Source organism: Pinus tabuliformis, chromosome Q, assembly GCF_031772625.1.
Source record: "Pinus tabuliformis cultivar Carrire ecotype Pingquan chromosome Q, CPIR1, whole genome shotgun sequence".
Taxonomy (NCBI): Eukaryota; Viridiplantae; Streptophyta; class Pinopsida; order Pinales; family Pinaceae; genus Pinus; species Pinus tabuliformis.
In genome coordinates this window covers 340,892,634-340,919,585 of record NC_142296.1, presented here as the reverse complement: position 1 = coordinate 340,919,585, position 26,952 = coordinate 340,892,634, and the positions used below count along the sequence as shown (strand labels likewise).

General features: G+C 35.8%; 1 pseudogene; it reads right to left on the bottom strand.

Annotated features, from left to right (window-relative positions):
• LOC149219589 (uncharacterized) overlaps positions 1–26,952 on the bottom strand; it is a 60,762-nt pseudogene that overhangs the window by 9,644 nt on the left and 24,166 nt on the right.

Here is a 26,952-nt window from a genome sequence, read left to right as displayed (position 1 = left end):
TCATCAACATACACGACAAGTATTAACAATTTATCATTATCAATTTTTACATATAGATTGCTATCGGCTGATCCTTTTGAAAAACCTTGTTGATGGAGGTATTTGTCTAGAAGATAATACCAAGCCCTCAGAGCCTGTTTAAGACCATAGAGTGCCTTCTTAAGTCTGCATACAAGTTTTGGATCATTTCCAAGGATGAATCCATATGGTTTCTCAATATACACTTCTTCTTCCAAAGCTCCATTTAAAAAAGCCGATTTCACATCCATTTGAAATACTTTGAACTTCTGAAAGCTATAAAGAGCAAGGAACATTCTTATGGCTTCAAGTCTAGCAACGAGTGCAAAAGTTTCTTGAAAGTCTATACCTTCTTGTTGAGCATACCCTTTACAAACAAGTCTCGCCTTGTTTCTAATAACATCTCCATTTTAATTCAACTTATTTTTGAAAATCCATTTTTTCCCTATGACATTCTTATAATTTGGTCCACGAACCAATTCCCAATTGTTATACTTTTCAATCTGCTCAAGTTCTTCATTCATGGCCTTGACCCAACATTCATCTTTGAATGCTTCACTTACATTTTGTGGTTCAGTGGAGGAGAGCAATGCTAAATAGCTCAAATCTTATGAAGTAGTTCTTCTTGTTTGTATACCTGCCTCTTTCTATCACAAAATTTGAGTTTCTGGATGATTCTTCTGAATGTACCTGGATGGAGTCTTTTCTTCTACCCTTATCTGTTCTTTTGGTGCCTCAGAGGTTTCTTCTTCATCATAAGTCTGATTTCATGTTGAAGGATAGTCTTCATCATCTTCGAAATCTTCGGATTTTACCTGCCTTGGAATATTTCCTTTTTCATCAATCACTACATCAATACTTTCAACAATTTTTCCAAGTCTTTTATTGTAACACTTATATCCTTTGCTGTGGGGAGAGTAACCAAGGAGGATGCCTTCATTTGCTCTAGGTTCAAACTTGCCAAGGTTTTCACCAGTCCTTTTGATATAACATTTGCTTCCAAAAATTTTGAAGTATTTTACCGTAGGAGTCTTACCATACCAAAGTTCATGAGGAGTCTGACTGTTGTTTACCTGGACATTTGTCTTGTTAAGAATAGTAACGGCAACAAATGCGGCTTCATCCCAGAAGGTTGCGGAAGTTCGAGACTCATCAAGCATAGCCCTAGCCATTTGTTGAATTGTTCTGTTCATCCTTTCTACTACTCCATTTTGCTAACGAGTCCTTGTAGTAGAGAATTCCCTTCTTATTCCATGTTCTTCACAAAAATTGAAAAATTCATCTGAGGTAAATTCCCCTCCTCGATCAGACCTGAGGAATTTGATTCTGTGATCTGATTCATTTTCAGCCAAGGATTTGAATGTTTTGAACTTTTTGAAAGCTTCATCTTTATGCTTCAAAAGTCCTATCCAACACATCCTAGAAAAGTCGTCAATGAACAATATGAAGTATTCTTCTCCTCGAGGTGACCTTTTCCTAGTTGGACCACATACATCAGTATGGAGAAGTTCAAGTGGCCTACTAGCTGATCCTTCCTTCTCAAGGAAATTAGTTCTGGTTTTCTTATCAAATTGACATGATTTACATATTGTATTGTCTGGAATTCTAATGTCAGGGAGATCACGAACCGCCTGATATTTGCATGCTTTCCATATCTGTGAGAAGCTTAGATGCCCCAATCTTCTGTGCCATAGCCAGTGTTCATCATTCTTGCTTAGATAGCATTGTTGTTGTCCTCCCTTGAGTACGTATAAATTATTTGGAGTTCTTATGCCTTTGATCACAGTTTCTCCTATATCAAGCTCACGAACAATACATCCATTTGATCGAAATATTACCTCATTTCCTTGATCACACATTTGACTGACACTCAATAGATTATGCTTTAAGCCATCAACATACATAACATTTCTAGGTTTGACCTTTTCTTTCAAAATAATAGAACATTTACCTTTTATGAATGCAGGGGTGTCATTTCCAAATGAGACATTCTTTTCCTTTTCTAAGGCACTATATGACTGAAGTTTTTCTTTATCACCTGTCATATGTTTCGAGCATCCATTGTCGATGTACCACTGATTTTCTTGTCCTTCCGCATATAAGGCTATACCACATCTTTCCGCTTGCGATTCTTTCTTTCTCCATACTTTGGGACTCAATGAGGCTTGCTCATTCTGAGTTGTTTGCCGAAACCTACTCCTGCATTTAGAATCTTCATGACCGAAGTTATTACAAATAGAACATTCTATTTCATTTTCAAGAACAGAAAAGTTATTGTAGGTCCTTTTCATGATTCCATTCACACTCCCTTGATTTCGTGCTTATATGGTCATGATGGTTTTGTAGGAAACACATTGAGCTGCTTTGTGTCCAAAGTTATGACAAGAGAAACATTGGCCATTGAAGAAATTCCTACGATGATCAAACCTTCCGTCCAGGTGATTGTAATTTCCATAGCCATTCATTCTTAAGGCAAATTGAGGTTAGTTGTAGCTTCTATTCATCCTTGAAGTCGAGTGCCCTCGATTTACTTGTTGATCTCTGTTCATCTTTGAATTAAATTGTCCCTGATTTACCTCGTGATCTGCATTGTGCCTTCTCTATCAATTGTCAACCTGTTCACTTCTCCTTACTGCTTCAAGATAACTTTTGGAGGTAGATGGCTTCTGTGCTTGAGATGCTTCTTTAGTATACCCAAGACCTGTCTTGATTAGAAGAGAACGCTGCACTTTGATAATCTCATCTAACATTTTAGATCCTTTAGACAATCTAAGATTAAGAGGTTTTGTTTTCTCAATATCTTTTCTAAGTCCCAAAATTTCACATTCTAACTTTTCATTGTGTTTTTCCTTTTCAACAAGTTGGAATGTCAGAGTATCTATAATCATATTCTTTTCTTATAAACAAATTTTAAGTTTAGAAATTTCTTCATAAAGACCTTCTTCATCTATAGCATCCAAGAAATCATCATCTTCAAAAGCCATCAAAAGTCTATAATCATTACCTTGTTCATCTTCATCACCATTTGAAAATCCATCACTGTCTTCATGTGTATAATAGCTCTTCTTACTTACATTCTATTTTATGTTCCATCTAATTGGTTCCTTACCTTTGTCAAGCTTATCTTTATGAGGACACTTGGCTGCATAGTGACCGACTCCACAAGAAAAGCATTTAAAAGGTAGCTTACCTCTGAATCTTCCCGAACCCCGTTGAAGGTTGTTGACAAAGTTTGATTCTTCCTCTCCTTCTGACATATGTCCTGACTCATTGTATTCTCCTTTTCCTGAGGTTTTGAATGCAGATTCTCTCATGTCTGATGGTCCCCCTTTTCTCATTTCGAAAGCAGTTAGGATTCCGTGTAGCTGTGACATGGTTATGCTTTGAAGATTCGTCTTTTCTTCTATGGCCGAAACTTTTGGTTGAAACTTAGAAGACAAGGATCTTAGAACCTTTTTAACCAAAGTAGCTTCTTTTATCTCTTCACCCAAGTTTTTGATACAATTAACAATCTCATCTATACGTAAGAAATATTTAGCCACACTTTCATCATTGTGCATTCTGAGATTTTCATATTGGATTATGAGAGTTTGTAGTTTTGCACGTTTTACCTGATCATCTCCTTCATAGCTCAGAATGATCTTTTCCCATATTTATTTTGTAGTTTTGATCTGCATAACCTTGATGAATTCTGATTGAGATAAAATCCCTAATAGACTATTGACATCCTTTGCATTTGTTTCATACTGATTCTTACCAGCCGTATCTGTAGGATTTGATGATGGAAATGTGTACGCTATTTCCACGATATCCAAAAATTCTATACCAAGAGATTGAAGATAGGCTATGATTCTTACCTTCCAATAGACGAAGTTGCTTCCATCAAAGATTGGTGGCCTGATACATGCCTCCTTTTCGTAGTTGCTCATGATGATAGATCTTCCTTCAAGCGATCAAGCCTCTTCTGAAGGACTGGCTCTGATTCCAATTGTTGGAAATAATACTGAGAGGGGGGGTGAATCAATATTATTAAATCAATTATTTTTCATTTCACAGTCAGATTTGTATACGCTACTTCAGCTATGGGAAATTGCGTATGTACGCTACTGTGTCTAAAGAAACCAACGTATATTAGAAAACTTAAGATTCATTAATTGTTGATCTTTAATCAGTGCATCAAGACTTCATTAATCATAATAACAGTAAACAGGAGTAGTAAAATAGAACAGATCATCACACACAAGGACACAAAGATATAAGGTGGAAACCTAATGTGGGAGAAAACCACTCGCTGCAATTCGTCTCTATCTTCTTTTAATTAGAAACTTCTTTTTACAATGATTCTGTACTAGTGTAGTCTTATACCAGTACTTAGGCTGCTACTTGCAGAAGGCTACAACCTTCTCTCATTCTCCAACTTCTTCTGGAAGGGAGCTACTACCCCCTTAGCTCTTGTACTAGCTAAGGTACTAGTACATAGGTGCTGACCTACAGAAGGCTACAACCTTCTCTTTTCTTTCAGGGACCACGTTTCATAAATTTTCAAACTGGATCCATGAATAAAATCAATCAAAGATCAAGTATATCTGCATCAACCAATCTCCTTTGCACCAAACAAAACTGATTCAAATATTCTCTGAATGTTGTACCCAGAAAACAATAACAGTAACCAAACACAAATTCTGAACCCAGAATACTGCAGCAATAAACAGAAGTAGCTGAAACATATTTCAAGAGATGTACACTACTTCAATGTGTACAACCTGCGTGCATACGCTTCTGAATTAAATCCAACCAGTGTATACGTAATTCTGCATTACAGAACCAGTGTGTATACGCACCTTTTCTTTGTTGAACCTGCGTACAGATTTATCCTTCTTCTTGCACGCAGGTTCCTCCTTGATTCAGATCCAGCTATGCACCATAACCTAATGACCAATATTCCAGATCTAGTTCTTCATGAGATATTCAACACTTTAGTCAATGCCTTTGTCTAATGATCTCCTTCCCCTTTTATAGTCTTAGGCCTTACACAATACCATGGTCCAAAACCATAAAGATTCAATACCTTGGACCAAATACCTGGGTTCAACACTTTAGACGAGATACCATTGTCCAAAACCATAGGGCCAAATACCAAGGACTAAATACCATGGACCAAAAATAAGTTTTCCCACACATACGTGCTTTTTCATCCATGAAAGTGCGTCCATACACATACACGACTTTTGGTCGGCAATCCCGCATGTATACACGACTTTGTCAAAGGGAACCTACGTATACCTCTTTTTCTTTCATTCTGAGAGCCTGAATAGTGATATGCCATCTAAGTGAGTTGCCATCAAGGACAACGCCATCAAGGACAATACCTATGTCATAATGTAAACACTTACCTGAGCCCTAATTTCTCGCTTACCTTCATAGTGATGAGAGATTTTAGAGCCATTTTCATTCGTCATCCATACTATAGCTTGAATTTTACTTTTTTACTTCATAATATGGTAATAGTTATTTGACTAGATATCGCCATTTAGTACCCCAAAAATTGAAAAAAACCAAGGTTGTGAATTTGCAAGCAAAAGAGATTTTTAAATTTGTTTAGGAGGAAATTCATTTGTTAGGAGTTTCTTTTTTTTTCCAATTCATTTAAAATTACTCATTGCTAGAGAAATCTCAACCTAAGTGTGAAATTATTTATTTGAATTATTAAAATTAATTCAAAATTAACTTAGCAACCTAATTTCTAAAACATTAGAACCACATTTAATTTCATGTGTAGTCCCATGTCAAAATTGAAAAGTCAAACAAGGTTGTGGCCTCACCCCACACTTCATTTATTAAAATTCCCTAATGTTAAAAACCTCAAGATATGTTCATGTTTTCATTGACGAGAATTGATGAATTTTGGGGGGTCTCCTTTTCTACCTTTAACCTACACTCCCTCTGAAAATATGTTTTTCATTTTACTGCTTTTTACAACTATCAACCTCTTGTTAATTTTTGTCCCCCCTCCTAAAACACTTACAACCTACCCTTCGAAATATCATTATTCCTATTCCTATTCATTTAAATTCTAGTGGAAGTTCATTTAAATTTTGGGTAGAAAGTATATGAGGCTAAGTTAAAACAAGACTTACAGGTGAAATGAATTTACATATGATGTTGAAATTAATTTACAGGTGAAAGTAAAAGGAGACTTTTAAAGTGATATATTTATGAAATGAGGCTACATGTGAAAGCAAAAGGAGTTTAAGTAAAAACAATTTTTTTTATAGAGAATAGGGATATGGTTTTTGCTAGGGTATAAAGAGGAGAAATGCACAGACAATGAACTTTAGATAAATATTTATTGAAAGATTTTACAGGAGTAAAAAGGGAAAGTAAATATGCTTTACTAGCCAGGGAAAAACAACACTTGGTTTTTAAAATCCATGGGAAGGGAAAAAATCACATGTTTTTCAAAATTCATGGGAAAGCAAAATAAGACATGGTTTTTGAAAATCCATGGGAAGAGAAAACAAGGCATGGATTTGAAAACAATGCATGATTTTGAAAACAATGCATGGATTTAAAAACAACACATGGATTTCAAAACAATATGGTTTATTAAATCATTCAAATAAATATGTTCAAATTTTAAATATGAAATTCACTTACAAGTTTAATCAAAATATTTGGAAATATTATTCAAAATATTTTTTTCGACAATAATGAAGTACTCAAAAGATGATGAAAGACAAAAAAACGATAGAAATAGAACCCAAAGGGAAAATTAGTTGATATAGGTGGCAGAGTTAGCTAGCAGGTTTTGTGAAGACAACTTCAACCTTTCTAGATCCCAAGGCAGAGGATCAACATTTAAAAACCAATTTCCAAATTTGAAGGCTGAATATTTTCCAGCAGTTCCATATTTCTTGTAGATTTTTAGTCATTAATGTTATTTTTAGTTTATTACTCGGATTTTTTTGCAGAAATGGTTAGATATTATTTTGTAATTAGTCCCTTTTTGGAATCTGATATTAGTTTAGCAGAAAGTCTATAAATATATTGTGATAAATATGAACAAGGGTTGGAACTTATATGAAGAAATCATATCTTTGATGTAAGTTTTGCATGTACTAAAGTGATCAATTTCATTAATATAGAAAGTTTATTCTAGAATTTCTGTGTCAGGCAATCCGTGAAGTTTCCTCTAATTGTGAAATTTTTATTTTCCCAGTTTTCCGTATGTTTTTCTATCTCTATTGTTTAAAGAAAATAAAGCATAAATTTGTTTAAATACACTCTACTCTAGCTTATAAACAATATTTATATTTTTCACTTTGATATTTAGTATATAATTCATCCTAGCATGCTCTATATTTAATTGAATCGAAAGTTTTCATCCTATTCACTCCAAAAATTCTCTAAAGATCTGAAAGATTGCCTACCTTGCCCTTTCTGTCATTCTTGTGTTTGATCACCTAAGACTCTTGAATTCATTGCCCAATGGACTTTTGTTACACTTTTCAACCAAATCTTTGAAAAACCAAACTCAGAACTCAATAACTAGCTAATATCTTAAAAAAAATCTAAATAATATGGAGAGATCCCCCAACCTTGCAAGTGGTTTTATGGTTACCTCTTGGTTTCTCTCACGGCCTTGGGAAATTACAGAGTGATAAAAAGTGAACAATAAAGTAAAAAGTAAACATTTTTTTAAAATTCAATGCAAAAAATATCTAAAATAAAATAATATAATCCATGTACAAAGTAGAAATAAATATGAACTATTCAAAAATGTTGAATATAAGATAAATTCAAATATAATTAAAAGATTTTTTTTTTAAATACAATTTCATAAATACAAAATATTTATATTTAATAAATTAATATAATCTAATTTTTTAATGGATTTGAAAGAAATTTAAATTCTTTCTCGAGACTTCCACATTTAATCATATTGTCACTGAACTTCACTTTGTGATATGGTTGACTGGTCCAACTTTTCGGATGATGACTCCATCCATCATGATAGACCAAAGAGAGAGTTGCAAGTAAACTAGTGTTCGAAATTTTTTATAAGAAAAAATATTGAATTATATGTAAGTTCGCATAAAGGTCAACTTTAAATTGAATAAATAATATATTTTACCAACTATACTTTATTGACCAACCAAAAAAAATATTAGAATGGGATTTATTAACAAAATAAGGAAGTTAATGAAACCATAAAATAATAAAATACAATAACAATAAGAATTTAATTAATAAAATATGAATTAGATATTTGATTCTTGAAAAAGAGATAAATCTTAAATTAGTATAAAATTTAACCGCATGATATTAAGAATTAGTTGACAAAGTAACTATTAATAATAACAAACTAATGAAATTATAAAATTAAAAATAATAAAGATTTTTAATTAATAAAAAAAATTAGATTACACTAATGAAACTATACAAATAATAAAGATTTTTTAATAAAAGAAATTAGATTTTTGAAAAAGGAATTTGATTTTAAATTAGTTTAGAAATTAAACTTATTAGTTTAAGAATTATAAAATTAATAATAACAACCATAGATTCTATATTTTATCATAAAGTTAAATTTGATAAATGACAAATTTAGTTGAATTGGATCGACTTATAAGAGAATGGGGCATTATTAAGAAAAAGGGAATTTAAAAAGTCAATAGCCATTTATAGGTAAAGATAAAAAATAATTAGCAAAATAAATAGATTAAAAACTAAAACAAAAATGTAAAAATGATAAAATTATTAAAGAATTACGAGGATTAGTAAAAACTTAGACGAGGAAGAATATCTATATTAATGTTAATTCTCTTGAATTAAATACTAGCGTTTGTACCAGATGTTGCAAAGGAAACACACTAAGGCATAAAGTGCGGAAATCCATTATCCATGTAGTGTGTTACGTCAATGACCTAAATATCAACATATCTATTCACTTTTTCTAAATGTTGTAAACAACCAGAATTATAGAAATATTCTTAAATGTGTACCAATATTTATAGGCACACTCCCTATACCTTAAGATTTTTGGTTGCAACTTCAGCTTTGGAAGTCTTGCGATTTACCAAAGCTTTAATTCTTGCTTCTTTTGGCTGATATTTGAAATTTACAGACAACTTGAATGCTAACAGATTTTGTTGTGAAAATTATAGATAACAAATGCTAGCAATATATTAATTTAGAAAAATCTTTGTTAGAGATAAAGGTCTTATTGTAAATAAACATGTTTATGAATACATAGCATTGTAGGCTAGAGCTCATTTCAACTTTAAAAACTGGAAATTGAAACCAGAAAAAAAGGAGAAAACATAAAGGAAATTTCACAGAATTGTAATATGATCTTTTAAATGCATTAACACTAAGCTAATGATATGTTCTTTAAAAATGCGACCATGAAAATCGTTCTCTATGAACGCAAGCAAGAAATATTTAATTACCACTGCAAATTGCTTCGACATTTGTTGTGGTCTTTAACACTACATCTAACTGGTAAAGTTTATGTTCAAAAACACTTTTTTACATTCCTGGTCTAAGTAGAAAATTGTTTTTTGTTAACCAAACTACAGAGAGAAATCTGCATGTAGAGGTTGTGTTCACAAGAGGCAAACACTTGGTGAATAAAAGGGACAAAAATATCACAGCTTTTGGGGTGGAAAGCTTTGCCATGTTAAGCAAGGCAGAAGTTGACTCAATTCAAGATTTTAATCTCAAGCATGTCACATTCAAGGAGAGTGCCTTCGATTAGGTCCATACAGAAGGGAAGCCTCTGTGTCAAAAGGCTATAATTGCAGGAATTTCAATTGATAGAAAAGCCTAGTAACGAAACAATTGGTTCAAAATTTAGTCATTCTATGTTTCTTCAATAACATAAACATGGGAGCATGGTAGATGACTCACAATGCTCAAACCTTTTTAGAACATTGATTGAAGGGGATTTGGCTTAGTTATTTGTTTTATATTTCATGGTATATTTAGCAAATGAGAACATAAATTATGGACTAAACAGGAAAATGCCCAGGGACAAACAATTCTCAGAAAATGGTTGTCAGCATTGTAATCCAAAGAATTGGAAACAATCTCCAAATGATCCAGGTGGATATTGGTGGCCACCTACCAAGTCCACCTGGACCCCCACCATTGTTTCTCTCAGCATTTTCAGTTTCCTTAATTGTAGCACAACTTACTATTTTTAGTAGTTTTTTGGGTCCTGAACTTCTGGAGCCGTTTTGAGTCCCTAAACGACGTTTTTTGGGAAATTTGGGGGAAACATGGGTCCATGGACCGATGTTTCCCTTCCCAAAGTGGTAGTGCTCGGATAGATCTTTCTAATGAGCTATTGTACGCGACGAACGAAGATCGTATGCCAAAGTTACGACCCCAGGAAGTTGATGTACCAATTTACCCAAACGGGGCCCACAGTTTGGCGTTTCATCCCCTAGGGTTAGGTTTTGGAATGTTAAGGGTTTTCCATTGTTTCTCAACAATAAATAGGCCTTCGAGCCTCATTGTAACACAGTTCAGAGGCATGTAGCCACCACATCTCTTCTCAGAGATAAGCTACCATCGCCCTAGCTAGTTTATTTCCATTTCTGGTTGTAAGCATATTTCAGTATTTTCCATTAATGAAATGAAGTATTATTTCTGCTGCATCTTTGTGTATATGGTTATCTCTGTAATTTGTTGCGTTCTTGTTTAAATCCGGATCAGTGGTATTAGAGCGGTCTGCTTTTTCTCTGTTTTTCTTTGCATGTCCCCAACAAGGTCGGGGTATAAGGAGTTAGGGCTTGAACTGGTTGAACCTTTGCAAGACCAGCCTCGTAAATACCGACGACCTCCCATGGCGGATGAGAAGAAAGACGAGGGGGCACGAGATCCCATCAAAATCTTGCTCGAAGAAGCCCTCGAGCGACAACGGAACGCGATGATGGACAACTTTGCCCAGATCCTTCAGCGGCTACCTAGAAGCGACGCATCGGCTTCCAGCAGCTACTTTGGAAACACCACACCCTTTAAGGTACAAGTCAATTTTGAAATCCCCATATTCGAGGGTCAGATAGACGCAGATGCCGTAGATAAATGGTTAAATCTGCTAGAGGGTTATTTTTCTGTTCATGAATTTTCGAGTCGGGAAAAGATTGTTTTCGCTCTTCTCAAAGCAGCCCCCCACGTCAAGGACTGGTGAGAAACTTACTGCGAGCAGAAGGATGAAAGTACTGGCTCACTATTTTCAGCCGCATCCACCTGGAATTCATTCCAGGATGCCATCAAGGAGAAGTACTACCCTGTCGGAAGCTATGAGGATGAATACATAAAGTGGACCACGCTGCGGCAGGGAAGGGACCAAGACGTGCCGGAGTTCACCAATCTTTTCCATACCCTTCGTACAAAGTTGGGTATCAAGGATTCAGAGCAACATTTGATACTCAAATACCGTGGCTGCCTGCACAAGTACATCCAGGAAGAAATACAATTCCTGAACATCTCCTCACTCGGCGCAGCATACCGATCTGCCGTCAAGGTCGAGCGAAAGTTTAAACAAAAGAAGCGAGACTTTGGATCTGCTAATCCAAAGCAGGGGAAAGGGTCCCCTAAACCACATAACAAAGGACAAAGCCAAGGTGGGACAGCCCAAGATAACCCGTCGAAGCTGCAAGCAAAGAACAGCGCCGCGAAGCCGAAAAAGGACACTGGAAAATGGTGTGAGTTCCATAAGAGCTCCACTCACAACACAAGTGAGTGTCGGGCCAAGCAATCACTGGTGGCTGAGCTAAAGGTTTCAGAATCAGATGCATGTTCCGACTCTGAGTCAAAATCCGATAAGGGGAATGAAAAAGGGAAGCAGATCAATGATGCGGATCCCAACGCCACTGTTGCTACCGCCAAGATCTAGAAAAATGAACCCGAAGATCCAGAGGAGGAGGAGCGTCTCTTCCACTCCCAGATGTAGGTAAAGGGCTCCCCGATACAGTTCATTGTTGATAGCGGGATTCAAAAGAACCTCATTTCGGTAGAGGTCATGAAGCGGTTGGGCTTACCGACCACAACACATCCACAACCATACACCATTGGGTGGCTTCACCAAGGACGAGATCTTCGCGTGAGCCAGCAGTGTCGCCTTCCATACAACATCAAGCCCTCCACGGATGAGGTATTGTGTGACATTGCTCCCCTTGAAGTTTGTGATGTATTATTAGGACAACCATACTTGTGGAAGCGACATGCTGTGTATGAATCAAGGCCCCGTGCTGTTATTATTACATTAGGAAATAAGTTGTATAGGATACCAGAGGTAGCTCCACCTACCGTCATCTCTTTGATTACTGCAAAACAATGCAGTAAGATCATTTCCAAAACCAGGGAATTTGTTTTCCTGATGATACGCCCTCAAGGAAAGAAGAAGACGGTGGCCGCGGCCTCCAGACGGGGTCCATCTCCATGACAACTACAGATGGACAAGGTTGTGGAGGAGTACGAGGACATCTTCACCTCCCCTGCAGGGGTTCCTCTGCACTATCAGGTCAAGCACTCCATCGATCTGACCCCAGGTGTGCCGCTACCCAATGGACCAATTTATCGGCGCTCCGTTCTGGAAAATAATGAAATCAAGAGGCAGATTCAGGAGCTCCTGCAGAAAGGTCACATCCGTCCAAGTTCATCGCCTTGTGGGAGCCCGATCGTGTTGGTACAAAAGAAGGATGGGACGTGGAGACTCTGTATTGACTATCGGGCACTGAACAAGATCACTGTCCGTAATAGGTACCCGATCCCGCGGATTGATGACCTCTTGGACCAACTAAAGGGGGCGAAATATTTCAGCAAGATCGACTTGAAGTCAGGATATCATCAGGTACCAATCGAGCCCTTTGATGTGTGGAATACTGCCTTCAAATCCAAGGAGGGCCTTTTTAAATGGTTGGTTATGCCTTTCGGATTGACGAATGCTCCTGCAACCTTCATGAGGCTAATGGATGACATCTTGCGGCCATTCACCAACTCCTTTGTAGTAGTATACTTGGATGACATTCTGATATTCAGCCAGAGTTGGGAAGAGCACCTCCACCACATCCAACAGGTTCTCCAAACACTGCGGCAACACAAGCTATGTGCCAATTTGGAGAAATGCACTTTTGGCATGACCCAGGTTCAGTATCTGGGATACATCATTGATGAACAGGGGGTGCATGTCGATCTAGCCAAGATCCAAGTCATTCAGGATTGGCCCTCTCCAACCACTCTAACAGAGCTCCGCAGCTTTCTAGGTCTTGCCAACTTCTACCGCATGTTCGTGTTGGGGTTTTCTCATATTACTTGGCCCTTGAGTCAAGTCACCAAGGGAGGGGCGAAAGTAAAATTCTTTTGGTCTGAATCTCAATAGAAGGCATTCATGGAGTTGAAGGATCGCCTCTGCACGGCACCAGTGCTCGCGCTACCAGATTTACAACAACCATTTGAGGTCGAGACAGATGCCTCTGACTATGCTATTGGGGCAGTCCTTACTCAACATGGACATCTAGTGGCATATCACAGTGAAACACTTTCAGACACAGTCCGAAAGTACCCCACTTATGATAAAGAGATGTATTCCATTGTACATGCCTGTTGACAATGGAAGCATTACATTTTGGGGAAGGAAACGGTCATCCACACAGACCACCGACCCCTGCAGTTCATACAGACCCAAGGGAAATTGCAGAATGATCGCCATCAGAAGTGGTCTCCATACCTGCAATAGTTCCACTTGAATATCAAGTATAAGAAGGGCAGCACCAATAATGTTGTATATTGCCTCAGTCGACCACCGATCATGGCGTTAACCACCGTGCTCAACTCTTTTGGGCATGAGACTTCTAATTGGCCACTTCTCTACAAAAGCGACCCAAAATTCGGCCACACATACCAGACATTCTTGGAGGGTCAGCATATTCCAGATTTTCACCTCCAGGATGCCCTGTTATGCCACCTGGGTCACCTTTGTGTTCCTTCAAGAAAGCGTGCCAAGATGATTTGGGAAGCACACTACAGTCGGGCTGCTGGGCATTTCGGGGTCGAGAAAAAAGTGGCGGTACTGCAAAATTATTTTTATTGGCCGAATCTTCGACATGATGTTGGGAAGTACATCAGATCATGTACTTCATATGCCATTGCCAAACCAACCATTAAGAAGCACGACCTCTATACCCCGTTGCCTACCCCTAGTCGACCTTGGGAATCCATCTCCATGGATTACATGTCAGGCCTTCCTTCCACTAAGCATGGAAATGACTGTGTTTTTGTGGTTGTCGACAGGTTCTCGAAGATGGCCATTATGGTGGCCTGCAAGAAGAATATCACAGCAGAAGCCACTGCTAAACTCTTCTTTGAACGAGTGTGGGTGCACTTTGGGATCCCACAGTCTATCATCTCAGATCGGGATAGTCGGTTTCTCAGCACATTTTGGTCCAGTCTCTGGTCAATGCTGGACACCAAACTCACGAAGTCCACAGCCTTCCTTCCTCAAACTGATGGCCAGACAGAGGTTGTCAATAGGATGATTGTGCACATTCTGCGCATGTATAACTCAAATCATCCACACACATGGGACGAGAGCCTCCCCTATTTTCAAAACAACTACAATCGAGCTCTTCACAGCTCCTCTGGCCATAGCCCTTTTCAGGTGGGTTTGGGATTCCAGCCACTATGCCCCATTGATGTGGCCATGCCACTTGCAGCTACTCACATAAATTCAACTCATGTCCAGTCCGAAACAAATAAGGCCACCAACTTCATTAACCACATCCAACATATTCGCCATCAGGTCCATGACATTCTTGAGAAATCAAATGCCAAGTACAAGCAGCGACATGATCAACATCGGGTGCCACACAAGTTTCAGGTGGGCGACAAAGTCTGGTTGCATTTGCAAAAGGAATGCCTTACTGGAGCCTATCGGAAATTGAGACCACTCCGATATGGTCCTTACACCATTACTAAGGCTATGGGAGACAATGCATTTGAGCTCAGCATTCTCCCATTCCTTGGCCTGCATCCAGTGTTTAATGTGGACCGCCTTCGACCATATTTTCCACCATTGCTAGACACATCCGACATTGTAGAACAGCTCAAACCCACAGAATTAAGTCTAGATTGCATGGAACAAGCTGCAACTAATCGGATCATGGACACACAGATCAAGAACACTCGCCAACAGAATATCCAACTATATCGAGTTGTTAAAGCAGGCCAACTCCTTCAGCAGGGCAAGTGGCTCACTAGGGAACAAGTTCAGCAAAAGTTTCCTCATATCATGGAGTAGCTCAACGCAATGGGGACCATTGCTTCCTAAGGGGGGAGGAATGATCCAGGTGGATATTGGTGGCCACCTGCCAAGTCCACCTTGACCCCCACCATTGTTTCTCTCAGCATTTTCAGTTTCCTTAATTGTAGCACAACTTACTATTTTTAGCAGTTTTTCGGGTCCTGAACTTCTGGAGCCGTTTTGAGTCCCTAAACGACGTTTTTTGGGAAATCTGGGGGCAACATGGGTCCATGGACCGATGTTTCCCTTCGCAAAGTGGTAGTGCTCGGATAGATCTTTCTAACGAGCTATTGTATGCGTCAAACGGAGATCGTATGCCAAAGTTACGACCCGGGGAAGTTGATGTACCAATTTACCCAAACGGGGCCCACAGTTTGGCGTTTCATCTCCTAGGGTTAGGTTTTGGAATGTTAAGGGTTTTCCATTGTTTCTCAACAATAAATAGGCCTTCGAGCCTCATTGTAACACAGTTCAGAGGCATGTAGTCACCACATCTCTTCTCAGAGATAAGATACCATCGCCCTAGCTAGTTTATTTCCATTTCTGGTTGTAAGCATATTTCAGTATTTCCCATTAATGAAATGAAGTATTATTTCCGCTGCATCTTTGTGTATATGGTTATCTCTATAATTTGTTGCGTTCCTGTTTAAATCCGGATCACCAAACTCATCAACTTCAAATGTTGCAAGCATTCCAAATTCATTATCTGTCTTCAGTGCTTCAGAAATGTCTCAAATATCAGCTCTAGATCTTTTTCCAGTTACTTATGGTGATTCGGTAAATTCTAATGGGAATGATGATGAAGGTGAAGAAACTAAAATGGATTCTCTTTCTGGACTTCCTATTAGTGTGAGAACACGTGAAAATTATCAGGTACTTTATGGCATTCCAGATGCCACTAGAAGTGATGTTTGTGTCCAACACTTGCGAGAAGGTCAAAAATTTTTGTCCACGTTAACTGCAAAAATAAAGATAGAAGAAACTCACGATGACCCTATTCAACAAGAACTAAAGAAGAATATAGATATGGGGATTTGTTAAATATTTCAATGGAAAGGACAAATATAACATGGAGGAAATGTCAAATAATAAACAAAACCAATCATCAGAAAGGAATATAACCTACCACACATCCGTTGCTGAGTATCAGAACAGCTGTAATGAAGTCAATGTTGATGAAACTCACATTTCCTTTATAGTAAAAAGCAATCAGCTACAGAAAGGTATTTTGGTTCCTCCATCTTCTGAAGTTAGTTCTAATACGAAAATACCACACACCCTATTTCCAATTACAAAATAATTTATTAATCTATGGATATCTAAAGAGATTCAGATCACACCAACCACATGCAACATATTTTTGTTATTCTTGGTAAAAACTTCCCTAAATAAATGTGCAATCTGCATTCTTCGTGCTTTAAAAACTATGAAGTATTTTATTTAATAAAATATTTTATTTTGAAAAGAAAGCAGGCGTTGATATACATTAAAATCTGTAATATCTGTAATTGAGATTTAAAGGTATTTCAGATAGGCACATATTTTAATTGAAGTAACTGGAGAGGATTGATATTGTCTATATTCTCCTAAAATGAAATAACATTGTGGATCAAGTTTTCCATAATTCCACACTCCTCCAACAATCCAAACTAAAGATATCACAAAAGAAGTAAATCCCTTGGCCCGAATTGAAAGGTCTTCATTTTATTTGACAATAAGATTGTTGCATAATAAATTATAACATAATTACAACAATAGTGAAAGATCCCAATGAGTAAATAACTTAAATCAATTGCCATGACCAAAATCTTGTGAACAACTGTCCAAATAGGAATCTCTAGAAAGGTGAAACTTATGACATGAGTTTATCTCATTGTAGTAAACAAATCCAAAAAGGTGTAGTTGCGCAGATCACTTCAAAATAATTGAGGCATATGGAAGGAACATATCATTCAAATTAAAGAAGCAACAAATAGGTAAGTTCAATGTATCAAAACAAACCCAAATTGCAGACAAACAAAATAACAATCCAGATTTTCAAAAACGATCATAATGATTTTAGTCTAACTCTAAACTCCAACTGAGCTCCTACTGAACTAATTGTAAATTCTTGTAATCTATTAGCCCAACAAAGACTAACAATAACTTGGTATCTGACCAAGTCAGTGAACCCAAACCAGAACTGAGCACCTAATATGTAAGGAAACAATTAGACCATCATAAGCACAAACATAATAAAGTCCTAATATAAAAGCTTGCTGCTAAGTTGTAATAACTGTAGGTAATAGAGCATCTAGATAAAATATGGTTCATACCGATCAGAAAGTTATGATAGAAAGCTCATCTATAATGAGGAAATAAAAATGTTTTTGATTAATATAGAGAAATTTAAAAAAAAATAATTGAAAAGCCCACTGAGTATTGGAAACTCCAGATCATTATAAGCCTATAGAAGTATGTTAGGGTTAGATTAGTGTTAGGTAATGCCCATGATTTCTGGACTCTTTTCTTTTGTCTTGTTTTCATGTTTTGTTGCAGATAGATATGCCTTAGAGGCATTAGAGTATATTCACATTATCTCAGTGTATGTCAGATGTTTCTTAATGCTTTTGATTCATTTATCTCAGCTTCAAATGAAAATGGTACATAACTCATAATACATAATATATATGAATTGGATGATGATGCACAAAATTTATATAAATAAACTGTAAATTTCATTCAAACTCTAGCTGCTTTGTACAATAAGCTAAAACTCATTTTCTTATCATTTCTCCTCGGGTTTGAAACTTATTGGAAGAAAACTGAGTTACATTACTATCCACATATAATCTCTTATTGCCATTCTAGTGACCAGAGTGCTAGAGAAACTATCCACTCTGAACCAGCCACATAGTTGAGTGAGACTTATATGAACCCTGCCACTTTAGATCCTTCTCTGAATCATCCGCTCTGGGCCATGTGATCTTCCAGGGCATATAAGGCCACACCAGTGCTGTAGACCCATTATCTCTAGACCTGAAAGATCCAATCAGCAGCTTGATCCAGAATAGACAATATCTCACACTGCAGTCACATATCTCTGCAGTGGCTGCTGCAGATTTTAAAGAAAGACATTGCAGTGAGATTGAGTCCACATGTGCAGATCCAGCCTTCCTCTTATCAAACTTGTAATTGAAACGGCCAGATTGTAATAAAATTAAAGAACCTGTTACCGTTTCACCCAATTCAAGTTCTACTGAAAGCAAGACTCGACAAGCACGCGAGGCAGCCAAGCAACCTTAAAATCAACCACTGCATCATAAATTAGTTCTCCTGTCAAGTTTTGAATACACCCACATAGAACAAACTTGCAGTGAAAACTGCGAAATTGCCTGTGCACGTGATTCCTATATCTGGAGATAAATTAACGGAATCTGTTACTATTTCATTTAACTCAAACAGCTATGCTAAATAGCCATTGTAACCAACCAGTCATTTCTGTAATGAAGAACCTCATCCTGCAGTGATTAGCTTCCCTGCAGCTCCTTGAATACCCCCATTTCAAAATACATTCCAGCAGATAAATTTTCCCCACCTCAGAAACAAATAATATCCACATTGTGCTTGCCAAATCGTTTACAGAAAAAATACAGATATCAGATTGTTCCTCCATCTTCTGAAGTTAGTTCTAATACATTCAATAATCCAGACAAAAGCTTGAAAAAAAATTCAATGAGCAGTGCTCTTTATATGTTTCTCCCAATACAAAATTATCATTCCCTGTTCAACAGAAAATACCACACACCCTATTTCCAATTACAAAATAATTTATTAATCTATGGATATCTAAAGAGATTCAGATCACACCAACCACATGCAACATATTTTTGTTATTCTTGGTAAAAACTTCCCTAAATAAATGTGTAATTTGCATTCTTCATGCTTTAAAAACTATGAAGTATTTTATTTAATAAAATATTTTATTTTGAAAAGAAAGCAGGCGTTGATATACATTAAAATCTGTAATCACTGTAATTGAGATTTAAAGGTATTTTCAGATAGGCACATATTTTAATTGAAGTAACTGGAGAGGATTGATATTGTCTATATTCTCCTAAAATGAAATAACATTGTGGATCAAGATTTCCATAATTCCACACTCCTCCAAACAATCCAAACTAAAGATATCACAAAAGAAGTAAATCCCCTGGCCCGAATTGAAAGGTCTTCATTTTATTTGACAATAAGATTGTTGCATAATAAATTATAACATAATTACAACAATAGTGAAAGATCCCAATGAGTAAATAACTTAAATCAATTGCCATCACCAAAATCTTGTGAACACTTGTCCAAACAGGAATCTCCAGACAGGTGAAACTTATGACAAGAGTTTATCTCGTTGTAGTAAACAAATCCAAAAAGGTGTAGTTGTGCAGATCACTTCAAAATAATTGAGGCATATGGAAGGAACATATCATTCAAATTAAAGAAGAAACAAATAGGTAAGTTCAGTATATCAAAACAAACCCAAATTGCAGACAAACAAAATAACAATCCAGATTTTCAAAAACGATCATAATGATTTTAGTCTAACTCTAAACTCCAACTGAGCTCCTACTGAACTAATTATAAATTCTTGTAATCTATTAGCCCAGCAAAGACTAACAATAACTTGGTATTTGACCAAGTCAGTGAACCCAAACCAGAATTGAGCACCTAATATGTAAGGAAATAGTTAGACCATCATAAGCACAAACATAATAAAGTCTTAATATAATAGCTTGCTGCTAAGTTTTAATAACTATAGATGACAGAGAATCCATATAAAATATGGTTCATACCGATCAGAAAGTTATGATAGAAAGCTCCTCTATAATGAGGAAATAAAATTGTTTTTGATTAATGTAGTGCAATTTAAATAAAAATTATTGAAAATCCCACCGAGTAGATGGCTTCAGTGGTGTCTATGACCAAGTTGTTCACATGAAGGAGCTTATTTTTCCTTGAAGCACATGCAGAGCCATATATGAGGGACCACTGGATAACATGTGGCATCGTTGATCCTGTTTAAAGGGAGGTCGATAGATTTTCAGAAATATTTACATCACATTCAAATTTGCAGGTAGGATATCAATAGTCAAAGAATCAATTTCCAATTTGATGGCAGAGGATTTTCTATCATTTCCGTATTCCTTGTTGCAACTTAAAATTTATTTTATTTTTAGTTTACTGTTAGGATCTTATTCCTAAAATCTTGTAACAGCTTGAGGATTATTTTTTTCCTATATATTCTTTCATTGGTCATGGATTCAAAATAGAGCAGCAAAATGTTGATAATAGAGATGGCTTCAGTGGTGTCTATGACCAAGTTGTTCATTCAAATGGTTTTTCTTTATGTTCTCTAGATCATCCAACAATGCCCAATTTGTAGTATCGATGAGATAGGGAAGAAATGAAGAAAGTTGAGTATAGCTTTATGGAGAGTGTAAGCCATTGTATAGTGGCAATCTTCCAAATAGAGAAGTTACTCATAATTCAAAAGTTTGCAAACTTTGCTGCTATTGAAAATGTTTCAGTTCCTTGAATTTTTACAGCTATATTAATGAAGAGTTTAAGGCTTTGTATAGTGGCAATCTTCAAGCAGAGAAATTACTCATAATTCAAAAGTTTGCAAACTTGGTTGCTATTGAAAAAGTTTCAGTTCCTTGTATTTTTACAACAGATTCAAATTTGCAGGCAGGATATCAACAGTCAAAGAATCAATTTCCAATTTGATGGCAGAGGATTTTCTATCATTTCCATATTCCTTGTAGCAACTTAAAATTTATTTTATTTTTAGTTTACTGTTAGGATTTTATTCCTAAAATCTTGTTTCCAAATGTCTAGGAAAAGAGTAATTAATTTATCCTACGAATTTTACCACTAATTATATTTTTACATGAGGAATTAACCCATGGATAAAGTAGAGCTTTGTAAACCATACTACAACAGATGACAAAAATTTCTCTTTCAAAATTGGATAAAAGGACCATTGCATAATAGGTGGCATAGTTGACCCTGTTTAAAGGGAGGTCGATAGATTTTCAGGAATATTTACAACAGATTCAAATTTGCAGGCAGGATATCAACAGTCAAAGAATCAATTTCCAATTTGATGGCAGAGGATTTTCTATCATGGTCCATGGATGAAATAGAAATTAAACAAAAACTTAGAAAGGAGATTAAGGCTGTTACTAGAGATGAAGTAGTCCAGAAACATCCAGAAATGTCCTTGAAAGTTGAATTGCCCAGAAACAAAGCCTACATTCATCCAATGAGTGCATCAGCACTTGACTAACTGAGAAATTGAACAAAGCTTTGACTAAATCAGTCTTGTTACTTATCCTTGCTGCTAAACAACAAGTTCTATCACTGGTTTGAATGGTATATAGTCATGGATTCAAAACAGAGCAGCAAAATGTTGATAATAGAGATGGCTTCAGTGGTGTCTATGACCAAGTTGTTCATTCGAATGGTTTTTCTTTATGTTCTCTACATCATCCAACAATGCCCAATTTGCAGTATCGATGAGATAGGGAAGAAATGAAGAAAGTTGAGTATAGCTTTATGGAGAGTGTAAGCCATTGTATAGTGGAAATCTTCCAAGCAGAGAAGTTACTCATAATTCAAAAGTTTGCAAACTTGGTTGCTATTGAAAAAGTTTCAGTTCCTTGAATTTTTACAGCTACATTAATGGAGAGTTAAGGCTTTGTATAGTGGCAATGTTCAAGAAGAGAAATTACTCATAATTCAAAAGTTTGCAAACTTGGTTGTTAATGAAAAAGTTTCAGTTCCTTGTATTTTTACAACAGATTCAAATTTGCAGGTAGGATATCAATAGTCAGAGAATCAATTTCCAATTTGATGGCATAATATTTTCTATCATTTCCGTATTCCTTGTCCATAAATGTCCCTGAAAGTTGAATCGCCCAGAAAAAAAGCATACATTCATCATTTCCGATTATTTTATAAATAAATAACTGACATTTTTATATGATGCACAAATCCCTTTGTTTATGAATGATGTTGTTTAAGACTACATAATTAGAAAGATAAGAGTGGGTTGTACCAAGTATTCTTATAGATTAGTATTTCCAGTTTTTCAATAACTTGTTAATTGAAATCTAAAACTCCAACATGGCCCTCGAGTAATCCTGAATTTTCAAGGAAAATAAGCATTGGAATCACTTACAATAATCGTTTTTAAAGTGCCTCCAGAATCACGCCATGAGCTCTAGAAATTTTCACACAGAATCCTAAAATATTGCCACAATCACAACTTACCAACCTTAACATCCAAATTCTGATGCCATTAGTAACTTACTGAATATGGTATATCATAAATGTGAGGTGATAATAACATTGTTTGATGCACAACCAATGCACAATACAGTAATGGTCTTTAACATAATATAATAATTATAAGCAAGAAATCAACTAACAGAATATAGTACATTGTCAAAGGTAAAGGGAAAGATCACATGCAATATCAAGAGATTGTTGTCCGCAAGCATTTCCTTCACCAAACCACATGATTCCCTAGCCAATTTAATTCCAAAAGGAGGCTAAGTCAGTGTTCATAATGTCAATTTCTTCATATAAGTTTAAATAAGGCAGAGATAATGGTGGAGTTAACTTGAGATCAATCCTACCCTGTCTTTTCCTTGGTGTAAATCCTTATTCAAATTCTTCCTCGAAAATTTAGAGCATGGATCCAAGGATTTCATAACATCTGGATCTATCCTTAACATAATATTAACCCATATCTATAACAAATGAAAGAACTTAATATTGAACTCCAAATATAAGCAATGGAACCACAACTCACTCCTTCCATATGCTGGAGTCCTAAACCAATCCCACTTTCTTCATTGTAGATCTGGTTATACTTCCAATGAAACTCAAATGAAGGCATTCTAATTTGTGGCTCAAGAAATCCTCAATTATTACTTACTGGTCTCCTATGTACTGCACTGTTTATTTTGGAGTCTCCATGGAAAATCTAAGATGCAATAAAGCTTCCGCTTGTGCATTTTGTTGGCAAGCATCCTCAATTCAGTATGATCCTTATACAAATGATCTAGTTTTTGTCAATGAGAGTAGCATAAGAAGGATTGCATACTATAAGGACCATTGGATAACAGGTGGCATAGTTGACCCTGTTTAAAGGGAGATCGATAGATTTTCAGGAATGTTTACAACACATTCAAATTTGCAGGCAAGATATCAACAGTCAAAGAATCAATTTCCAATTTGATGGCAGAGGATTTTCTATCATTTCTGTATTCCTTGTCGCAACTTAAAATTTATTTTATTTTTAGTTTACTGTTAGGATTTTATTCCTAAAATCTTGTAATAGCTTGAAGATTATGTTTTTCCTATATATTCTTTCATTGGTCATGGATTCAAAATAGAGCAGCAAAATGTTGATAATAGAGATGGCTTCAGTGGTGTCTATGATCAAGTTGTTCATTTGAATGGTTTTTATTTATGTTCTCTAGATCATCCAACAATGCCCAATTTGCGGTATCGATGAGATAGGGAAGAAATGAAGAAATTTGAGTATAGCTTTATGGAGAGTGTAAGCCATTATATAGTGGCAATCTTCGAAGCAGAGAAGTTTCTCATAATTCAAAAGTTTGCAAACTTGGTTGCCATTGAAAACGTTTCAGTTCCTTGAATTTTTATAGCTACATTAATGGAGAGTTTAAGGCTTTGTATAGTGGCAATCTTCAAGCAGAGAAATTACTCATAATTCAAAAGTTTGCAAACTTAGTTGCGATTAAAAAAGTTTCAGTTCCTTGTATTTTTACAACAGATTCAAATTTGCAGGCAGGATATCAATAGTCAAAGAATCAATTTCCAATTTGATGGCAGAGGATTTTCTAGAGTGTAAGCCATTGTATAGTGGCAATCTTCCAAGCAGAGAAGTTACTCATAATTCAAAAGTTTGCAAACTTGGTTGCTATTGAAAAAGTTTCAGTTCCTTGAATTTTTACAGCTACATTAATGGAGAGTTTAAGGCTTTGTATAGTGGAAATCTTCAAGCAGAGAAATTACTCATAATTCAAAAGTTTGCAAACTTGGTTGCTATTGAAAAAGTTTCAGTTCCTTTTATTTTTACAACAAATTCAAATTTGGAGGTGGGATATCAACAGTCAGAGAATCAATTTCCAATGTGATGGTAGAGGATTTTCTATCATTTCCATATTCCTTGTCCAGAAATGTCCCTGAAAGTTGAATCGCCTTGTCACAACTTAAAATTTATTTTATTTTTAGTTTACTGTTAGGATTTTATTCCTAAAATCTTGTAATAGCTTGAAGATTATGTTTTTCCTATATATTCTTTCATTGGTCATGGATTCAAAACAGAGTAGCAAAATGTTGATAATAGAGATGGCTTCAGTGGTTTCTATGATCAAGTTGTTCATTCGAATGGTTATTCTCTATGTTCTCTAGATCATCCAACAATGCCCAATTTGTGGTATTGATGAGATAGTGAAGAAATGGAGAAAGTTGAGTATAGATTTATGGAGAGTGTAAGCCATTGTATAGTGGCAATCTTCCAAGCAGAGAAGTTACTCATAATTCAAAAGTTTACAAACTTGGTTGCTATTGAAAAAGTTTCAGTTCCTTGAATTTTTATAGCTACATTAATGGAGAGTTTAAGGCTTTGTATAGTGGCAATCTTCAAGCAGAGAAATTACTCATAATTCAAAAGTTTGCAAACTTGGTTGCTATTGAAAAAGTTTCAGTTCCTTGTATTTTTACAACAAATTCAAATTTGCAGGCAGGATATCAATAGTCAGAGAATCAATTTCCAATTTGATGGCAGAGGATTTTCTATCATTTCCGTATTCCTTGTCCAGAAATGTCCCTGAAAGTTGAATCGCCCAGAAACAAAGCCTACATTCATCATTTCCGATTATTCTATAAATAAATAACTGACATTTTTATATGATGCTCAAATCCCTTTGTTTATGAATGACGTTGTTTCAGACTACATAATTAGACAGATAATAGTGGGTTGTACCAAATATTCTTATACATTAGTATTTCCAGTTTCTTAATAACTTGTTAATTGAAATCTGAAACTCCAACATGGCCTTAGAATAGTCATGAATTTTCAAGGAAAATAAGCATTGGAATCACTTGCAATAGTTGTTTTTAAAGTGCCTCCAGAATCACACAATGAGCTCTAGAAATTTTCACACACAATCCTAAAATATTGCCACAATCACAACTTACCAACCTTAACGTCCAAATTCTGATGCCATTAGTAACTTACTGAATATGGTATATCATAAATGTGAGGTGATAATAACATTGTTTGATTCACAACCAATGCACAATACAGTAATGGTCTTTAACATAATATAATAATTATAAGAAATAAATTAGCTAACAAAATATAGTACATTGTCAAAGGTAAAGGGAAAGATCACATGCAATATCAAGAGATTATTGTCCGCAAACATTTCCTTCACCAAACCACATGATTTCGTGGCCAATTTAATTCCAAAAGTAGGCTAAGTGAGTGTTCATAATGTCAATGTCTTCATGTAAGTTTAAATAAGGCATAGATAATGGTGGAGTTAACCTGAGATCAATCCTACCTTGTCTTTTCCTTGGTGTAAATCCTTATTCAAATTATTCCTTGAAAATTTACAGCATGGATCCAAGGATTTCATAACATTTGGATATGTCCTTAACAGAATATTAACCCATATCTATAACAAATGAAAGAACTTAATATTGAACTGCAAATATAAGCAATGGAACCACAACTCACTCCTTCCATATGCTGGAGTCCTAAACCAATCCCACTTTCCTCATTGTAGATCTGGTTATACTTCCAGTGAAACTCAAATGAAGGCATTCTAATTTGTGGCTCAAGGTGTCCTCAATTATTACTTACTGGTCTCCTACATCGTGCATTGCTTATTTTTGAGTCTCCATGGGAAATATAAGATGCAATAAAGCTTCCGCTTGTGCATTTTGTTGGCAAGCATCCTCAATTCAGCATGATCCTTATACAAATGATCTAGCTTTTGTCAATGAGAGCAGCATAAGAAGGATTTCATACTATAAGGAACATTGGATAACAAGTGGCATATTTGACCCTGTTTAAAGGGAGATCGATAGATTTTCAGGAATGTTTACAACACATTCAAATTTGCAAGAAAGATATCAACAGTCAAAGAATCAATTTCCAATTTGATGGCAAAGGATTTTCTATCATTTCCGTATTCCTTGTCACAACTTAAAATTTATTTTATTTTTAGTTTATTGTTAGGATTTTATTCCTAAAATCTTGTAACAGCTTGAAGATTATGTTTTTCCTATATATTCTTTCATTGGTCATGGATTCGAAACAGAGCAGCAAAATGTTGATAATAGAGATGGCTTCAGTGGTTTCTATGATCAAGTTGTTCATTCGAATGGTTTTTCTTTATGTTCTCTAGATCATCCAACAATGCCCAATTTGTGGTATCGATGAGATAGGGAAGAAATGAAGAAAGTTGAGTATAGCTTTATGGAGAGTGTAAGCCATTGTATAGTGGCAATCTTCCAAGCAGAGAAGTTACTCATAATTGCAA